We start from the raw sequence: 9,673 nt of genomic DNA, 5'->3' as shown, positions 1-9,673 counted from the left end.
TATATCTGTATTTTTAGCTCAGAGCAGTGGCCATGCTAGAGCACCACCGTTTCGCTTCACTGATATTACTGAGAACCTCTTCCAAAATATGGCACTTGGTGAAGAATGGAGTTTGATGCAGCTACACTCATTTGAACCTCTTGCCGTGAGGTAGGTTCATCTGGGATTCTCGACAGGAAGAGGTCCAGCCTTGATTTAACAACGCCTACATCTACTTTGTGCAGGTTCTTCAGGCTCTTTGGGAGAATATTAAATAGCTGTAACTAGTCCTGAAGCGCGAAGGCGTTGCTGGGATCTTTGGCACTATGCAGTGTCGTCCCGTTCTGGCATTGGTGCAGCTTTCAATGCCAAAATTTGGCACAATTCCTTCTAGGATCTTCCAGATGTATATTACTGCATACCTCTCCCGCCTTCTCTCCAGGGAGTAGAGTCTTAGCTGTTTCAGCCTTTCCCAGTAGCTGAGCCATTGCAATGAGACGATCTTCTTTGTGAAGCTTCGCTGGATTGCTTCAAGGTCCGCTGTTAATTTTGCACAGTTGGGTGACCATAGCTAGAAGCAGTAATATATATATATATACTCAAACACACACATAGACACACGTGTATTAGAACACTAGTGGGTTGGGATTCACTACGTTTCATGAAAAAAAAAGCCGTTTCTTCAGGAGAATAAAATTTTAAAATATATTTTAACATTTTAGATTTGGGTTATAAAGAATGTATCATGACACCCTCGTCCCGGTACGATGGGGTATATGTACCCTAAGTATTTTTTCTAAATAGATATTCATATTAACATCTTTGGTTTCTCTTCGGTAAAGACAACTTGTTTTCGATATCATTGATATTATTTCATTGCATCTTTATATTTTATGTTTAATCTTGCGGCCCTTCTAAATCCGTCTAATTTTCTGCACCTTGGTATTTAAATCCATAGAAACAGCTGTAGGGAACCTCAACCAATTTCTGTTTTTACATCATGTTTGAAACCCCCGCTACGTTAGGACCCCGATCTTACACTGGACCGTGAAACTGAAGACCAGAGTTCACCTGTATATGACTTTACGTATGCATGTATTTTTATATCAATGTGTAAATGGTAAGCCAAGTCCATATATGCATTGATATATGCGTGAGCGTCCGTATCTACAGTTTATACATGAATATGCTATTCTCTGCCCTAAATTGGTGTCTTTATTATTAAAATACCTCGATTCAATTGGATCCCGCACATCATTATGCCCGGCGACATTTAAACTCAAAGCGTAAAGACGGACTAAATGCCGCTAAGCATTTTGCCCGGAGAGGTAAAGATTCTGCCAAAATCACCAGAAAAGAATATTATAAATGACGGGAGGTCAATTAAAAGGCGATCAAAGATAAGAAAATGGAAAATGTGAAATACAAGTCGAACGAAAGATTGAAATAAATAGGCGGATAGGTAGATAGATGGATAAAGAGATGGGTAGATAGATAGATAGATAGATAGATAGATAGATAGATAGATAGATAGATAGATAGATAGACAGACAGACAGAGATGTGAAAAAATATTGTCAGACATATTAACATGAAGAAACATTAATCCTGAAACTAGGGAAAAAAACGGATTATTAAAGTGTTATGTGTTGCCGAGTCAACTGTATGGAGCAGAAAAATGGACATTAACAAATGATTGGAAGTCTTTGAGATGTCGGTATAGAGAAAAGGTTTGAGAATATCATGGACACAACGCAAAACCAATGAGGAAGAATTAAGAATGGCAAAACTGAAAGAATTTTATTAGACAACATCAAAGAGAGAAAAGTAAAAATATTTCGGAGATTTAATTAGGAAAAAATGTATTATGGAGTTTGTTAAGAAGGCAAGAATTAATGGGGAGAGAGAAAGAGAGAGACATACAGATAGACAGACAGACAGAGACATACAGATAGACAGACAGACAGAGACATACAGATAGACAGACAGACAGAGACAGAGAGAGAGAGAGAGGGGAGGAAAGAAAAAAGAAATATATGGATGGAGGGGAAGAGTTGATATCCATAAGGTTTGAGATAGAGTGGAATTTATGTATAAGGAGGACAGCACAAGAAAGACTGACTTGGTGCGATATGGTGGTGAAACAGATGAAAGCAGACGACACCTGATGATGTGTTGCTGTTGTTCGTGTTCTTGCTGTTAATGAGTAGCAGTTTGCATCAAAGATAAAAATGAATGCACGCACACACACATATACACACACACATACATACACACACATACACACACATACACAAGCACATTTACACATACATACATACACATACTCACATATTCACATACACACACACACACACACACACACATACACACACACACACACACATACACATGCGCGCAGGGAACGACCAGATATTTATACAGACATAAAAGATCAGTGCTGAAATCCCTAGCCGTAGACGAATCTTTCGCCTCTCCTCAACAAGCGAATCCCTCGCTGCGTAAGTCTGCAGAGAAAAACAGACTTTAAACAACAACAGACGAGATTCTAACAAAGTCAGAGACCAAGTCATAGCCACGAATACAGCCTAATCAATGCATTAGATACCAATGACCATTCGATACCAAACTCACATAAAGTATATTACACATACATACATACATACATACATACATACATACATACATACATATATATATATACATATGTATGTAAATATGTATATATATATGCATATATATAAATATATACACACACACATATATATATATGCGTGCGTGCACGTGCGTGTGAATATGTATGTGCTGTATATATATATATATATATATATGTACACACACGCATACATGCATATATATACACATATGCATATATACATATATATATATACATATACATATACTACCTATATATATATTATATATATTATATATATATATATAAATATATATATATACACAGACACACACACACACACACATACGAGATATGAAATATATGACCACCATATCAAAAGCTAATAAAACAGAACAGAAAATGGATTAGACTAAACCAATAAATTAATCGTAATTTCTTCTCCCAGTGAACTCAGACGCCCTTAATCACTGACCGCCCCCCCCCCCCGCAGTAAATACGATCGACTATAAACATCAGCCTGATGCACAAATTGTATTCTTCCAATGTTTTGTGCTAATTTTATATCGAGGTACGCAATGTAAAATCTTCCTCATAATTTTTGCTCCGAGCTGGTTTTTGTAGCAACAACAGATGCGGTTGCAGCTTATCTTTACTATCTCAAGAGAGACCCATGAACCATAGTCCTTATCGTTGCATTATGGTTGCCATAGAAATCGGAAATGGCATGTTTCCTTCAAGGTATGTTGACTCTTGCTTATTGTAACCTTGTGTAGGAACCCGCCCAACTGATGTTTTGGCGGAGTTTGTTGCTTTCGACTCCATATATCAGCACAGTCCATTTCGTTGCTCTGAAGAATCCTATATTAACATTAATAATAGACTACAAAACACATCTCCTCAAATAACAAACTACAATCATGTCAACCCGACTACGAGCAGCAAAGGGCCGCGCTAATTTATAGATGTCATTGAATGTATGAAGGTAAACTTTTCATTTTCAACTGTAACATTCGTTTCAAATTTTGGCACAAGGCCAGCAATTTCAGGTGGGGAGTAAGACGATTACATCAACCCCAGTGCTCAACTGGTACGTATTTTATCGACCCCGAAAATATAAAAGGCAAGTCGACCTTGGCGGAATTTGAACTCAGAACGTAAAGACGGACGAAATGCCGCTAAGCATTTTGCTCTGAGCACTGTAACGACTCTGCCAGTTCACCGCCTTTTTTCCAACTGTTGGTCTTAGGAATGCAATACTCCGTTGACAGCATAACATGTACCTTCATCAGGGAGCAATTGGAATATACTACAACACATACACACAACAGGAAACTAGACAGAAGCACATTAGAGGATAACACATCTAGACTAAATTGAATTACCCACAAAATTAGATGATTAATGATGAAAATAACACCCATAACACAATAATAACCACACAGTCTTTATACATTAGTCACAACAATAAACAGCTGACTTGCAGAAACTCTAATGGTCGATATTTCAATTTCTGGTGGTAATTGTCTGCTCCAATCACACCGGTCTTACCTACATTAATAATACAAAAATGTACCTTTACTGTCATAAACAAACTGAATATATACACACATATATATACATACATACAGGCACGCGCACACACATATATATAGATAGGTATATATATATATATATATATATATATATATATATATATGCGTGTGTGTGTGTGTGCCTGTATGTATGTATATGTTTGTATATATTCAATTTGTTTACAACAGCAAAGGTACGTTATTGTATTATTAATATAGGTAAGACCAATGTGTGTGTGTGTGTGTGTGTATGCATTTGTGTATGTGTAAGTATACTGAAAAAGATTAAGAGGTTTCACACAAATTTCTATTAAAAAAAAAAACAGAAAGAAAATATGAGAATTTGATGGTGAATAATAAAAAAGAAAACATTTTTTATCAAAATATGCCACCAGTTTCAATGGTTTTATAAGACGATAAATTGAAGAAGAGAAACTACTGAAATAAACTTTCACGTCTCCTCTGGAAGTTTAGATGCTTTCTTACCAAATTCACAGGGTCTGTCTAATGATGTTTATACTGTAAAGACGAACACACACACACACACACACACACACATATATATATATATATTCTTTTCTACTCTAGGCACAAGGCTCGAAATTTTAGGGGACGGGACCCAATCGATTAAATCGATACCAGTGCGTAACTGGTACTTAATTTATTGACACCCGAAAGGATGAAAGGCAAAATCGACCTCGGCGAAATTTGAACTCAGAACGTAAAGACAGACGAAATACCGTTAAGCATTTCACCCGGTGTGCTACCGTTTCTGCCAGCTCGCCGCCTTAGACGCACACACACACACACACACACACACACACACACACACACACACACACATATATATATATATGTATATATATTCCACAGCTGAGATCCAGAGATTCTCAGCATAGAAGACACTTAGTAGAGCTCAAAGAATTCAAACTTAGATTCCAATGTCTTTACAGGGGAACGTTTCCCCGGGGTAAGGAAAGGCTACAAGAGGAATGAAGTCGAGCTGATATGGAGGCAATTATGGGGATTGTGTATATGGTAGATATAGTTCATCACAATATGCAGCTGTAATGGAATCAATCAACATTGGATAAATCGAGCGTCCATCTTTGAACTTCTCTTCATTGAGGTCTAAAATGTAAGATCTTTTGTACCTTGATGACGGAGGCTCGACTTATCCAATATTGATTGCTTCCATTACTCAGTGTAAGCTGGATCTATTGATATGAATACCTATATATTTAATACTTAAATATTCATCGTCTGCAAGTCTCCATTCTTTGCTTTCTCTCGTTTTGCATGTATTCATATATACATATTTTGTATTTCATACTCAAATTGTTATATTTAATATATATAATTTGTTTATCCGCATAATTGCCTCCATACATACACACGCCCGCGTATATAGATAGATAGATAGATAGATAGATAGATAGATAGATAGATAGATAGATAGATAGATAGATAGATAGATAGATGGATAGAGAATATTGAAAGATCGATAGATGTAGGGGAATTCCATCCACGTTTCGTAGTTCGCCATCTCAACGGCTCCGTTATAGGATCCAGTGGGTAAAGACATCATCAAAAGGAACCACGTCCGGTTTCGGCCCCTACTCTTCTACCGTTTTAGATGTCGTGCCACCCACCTTCGGAGTGCTTTTCTTCTTTCTCCTTTTTTTTCTGTTGATCTTTGGTTTCTTCGATGCAGCGTCAACGAATGTCAGCGGGCAAATGACCATCCTGCCAAATTTCCCCTTAAATACTCGCCGGTAGGCTCCAGCAGCCAGCAGCAGCTATCTGTCACGTGACACTGTCTAAGCTTCAACCGACCAATGATGGGGAAGAGTGCATAGTTTTAGCCCGCACCCTCTCTAAACTTGCCTTCCAATAGTGTCGTGTTAGTTTCAGTTCCAGCAGCCAGAGCTGACCAGCTGTTTGGTGGTACAAACCTTCGAATCAGGAGGAGGGCGCCCTACGAACGAGATCGCTACCTTGGCCCACCTGTCAATCAGCGATGCTGCTTAAGTGTCAGCCAGCCTCACCTAGCGATGCTATTTCCCAGTCGGCATGCTATGGCTTTGAAGCTATTTTGGGTCTTCTCGTTTCAGCCATATATAGAAGCTGGCTTTTGTCGACTGCCTCCCGTATCCTTCTTATTACTTTTCAATGAAGCCCCTATCCCTCACTACCTGGTGGTAATACTCGATAGTCCATCCCTGTTCTCTGCACTCTTCGATTAATCCCTCATATCTTTTCTCCTTCCGTTGCCCTCCCTTAGCGATGTTCTCTTCCCATGGCGCTGTCAGCTCCAGCAAAATTCCAATTCTCCGTTCTGTGTTCCATAGGATTAAGTCCGATCTTTTTGTTGTTTTTATGGGTGGAAACGTTAACAGCCTTTCCAAATCCGCGGCCAGCTCCCAGTATCCCTTCCATCTTTCGTCTGTCTCGTATACTTTATTTGAAGACCTGGCCGTATGTCCTTTTTCCCTCCTTCTGAAAGTATATCCTTTCCACGCTTTCCCACTTTTGGGTACTCTCTCTTATTATATCCCTCGATCTTCTTGAGTGCTGCGCTTATGACGCCGCGGACGTGATTGTGACGCCATGTATATCTTGTCTAGTGCTAGCCTGCAGTTTCACAGAACATGTCTCACCGTCGCTTTCTCTCCGCATCTAAATTCATCAGTCGTTTGTCTGTTCCAGCGGACAAGATTCGCCGGTGAATAGTTATTCTTGAGTAAAGAAAAAGAAACGAAAACGAAAAGATACAGAAGGAGAGAGTGAGCACAGACCAGAAAGTTAAAACAGCACAGCACATTTTTTGATGGGAAACGTGAAATCCGAATAATGAAATGTGAGGTACTAAGTACCAGCTATTATAATCACACGCACACACACACAGAGTAACTTATTGCCCTCTCTCTCTGTCTACCGCTTTCCTTTTCATTGTTATTTTCTTTCCTTCTCCTATATTTCCCACACATATAATTCATTCTTCACCTCTTTTTCCTAAACTAAACTTCTTCATTCACTTCTCCTCCTCCCCCGCTTCCTCCTCCTCATCTTCATCCTTCCTATTTTATATCTTCCTCTTTTTCTTCCTCTTTTTGTTTATTTCTCTCATGTTGCACCATTCTCTTTAACTCACTCCCTCTCTGTCACTCAACTACTCCCCCTCACTCTCTTTCTCTCTCAATTCCTTACTCACTCCTTCTCCCCCAATATCTCTCCCTCTTCCCTCACTCTCTCCTTCTCTCTCCTTCCTCTTCTTCCCTTTGGCCTCACTTTCTCTTCCTCACAAAATCGCTGATATTTCCTATTATTGGCTTCTTTTTATACATCAAACACATTTCCACCCCAGCACCACCTCTTACCCTCACTCCTACCCTCTCCTCCCCCACCCCACTTCCTCACTCACCCTCACACCTACCCTAATCCTCTCACCTCTCTTTATCCACCGCTCCGTGCCGTAGATCGAACTCTCGTTGCTAGTCTCACAAATAAAGTCACTCGAAACCCTATCCAACACTTTACTGGTCATCATTGCAACAATGCAATGTTCTTGTTGTTGCTGCTGAAGTTGCAACTGCTGCAGACGCAACTGTTACTGCATCTCTTGCTGCAGAGAGGCTGCAACTGCTTCTGTTGGTGTTATTCTCCCTGCTGCTGCGGTTGCTGCTGCGGTTGCTGCTGATGGTGTAGATGTAAACGTTGTTGTTGTTGTTGTTGTTGCTGTTGCTGATGTCGATGCCGAAGCTATTGCTGAGGTTGGTGCTGTTGCTACAGATGCTGGAGATGCTGTTGCTGCTGCTACAGTTGCTGTCGTCAAAGCTGCTGCTACTGCTGCTGCTGCTGCTGTGTATGTCACATCCACCATCAATGACGTTATTCCACCACCACCACCACCACAAACAACTCATCACCATCTCCATCGCCACCCTAGCACTACTACCGCCACAACCACAGTAAACAAAATAGCTGTAACCCTACCGCACCACCATAACTGTAGGCACCAGCACCACTACCTCAACCACAACATTGACGACCCCCAAGACTAGACTGACCACCACCGCAACCACCGCCCATACCTCTTCCACAGCTACTACCACGGACTCTACTCCTCCCGCCACCTTTACCATCACTACTTCCACTCTAACAGACGCTGCATCAATTACTACCACTACTACCACCGAAACTGTTTCTAATTGTACCACCACCACCAACAACATCACCACCACCACCACCACCACAACCAGCATCATCATCATCATCATCATCACCATCAAACATGGCAAACACCTGCCTATGGACATCACCATAGGTTTAGTTAGTGTTGCCACCACCGGTTCTACCATCGCACAAAGCCGCACCCAGCTCCTACGCCGTTGGTGTGACAACCATCATCATCATTGTTATCATCATCATCATCATCTTCATCATCATCATCACCATCATCATCATCCTCATCATCCTCATCATCATCGTCATCATCATCATCATCAACATCATCATCATCATCATCATCTTCATCATCATCATCATCGTCATCATCATCATCATCATCATCATCATCGTCATCATCATCATCATCTTCATCAACATCATCATCATCATCATCATCATCATCATCATCATCATCATCATCATCATCATAAAAAAACCCACAATTACTACCAGCATCACTAGCACCGCCACCTCCACCACCACCACCTCCACCATCATCACACATAGCCGCACCTAACCCCAACACTGTTGGTATTACCACCAAAACTATCATCATCATCATCATCATCATCATCATCATCATCATCATCATCATCACCATCATCACAATACTCAACCACAAAGAACCACAATTAGTATCAGCGCCACCGCCACCCCCCGCACCATCAGCACCACCAGTTCTACCATTGCCTTCGACAGCGCAGCAGAATCAACGATTTCAGCATCTGTTGTCACAGACCCCCGACACCGTCGCACCGTTTCTAGTCTTACAACGAAGGAGGGCGAGAAAACTGCTGCTGCTGCTGCTGCAGCTGTTGTTGTTGTTGTCGTCGTTGTTGTTGTTGTTGCTGTCACCGTGGTTGCACAAACCACATGCAGTCGAATGTAAACTGTAGGATATTGTATACCACTGCTGCTTGGTTCAGATGCTATATAGACGTGAACCATGCACAGACGCATTATAGCACAAACACACACACACACGCACACACACACATGCACACATGCACACACACACACACACACACGCACACACACACATGCACACAATCATGATTAATTTATATTCTTGCATTTAGCTGCATACACATAAACACGCACAAACACACACTCACATATACATATATACGTATATCGATGTATCTTAAAATCAATACATATATATATATATATATATATATACATACGTATATACATACACCCCCCACACACATATATGTATATGTAAATGTGTGTGTATATATATACATATATAT

This window comes from Octopus bimaculoides, chromosome 4 (genome assembly GCF_001194135.2).
Source record: "Octopus bimaculoides isolate UCB-OBI-ISO-001 chromosome 4, ASM119413v2, whole genome shotgun sequence".
Classification (NCBI taxonomy): domain Eukaryota; kingdom Metazoa; phylum Mollusca; class Cephalopoda; order Octopoda; family Octopodidae; genus Octopus; species Octopus bimaculoides.
This window is presented reverse-complemented; position numbering follows the sequence as displayed.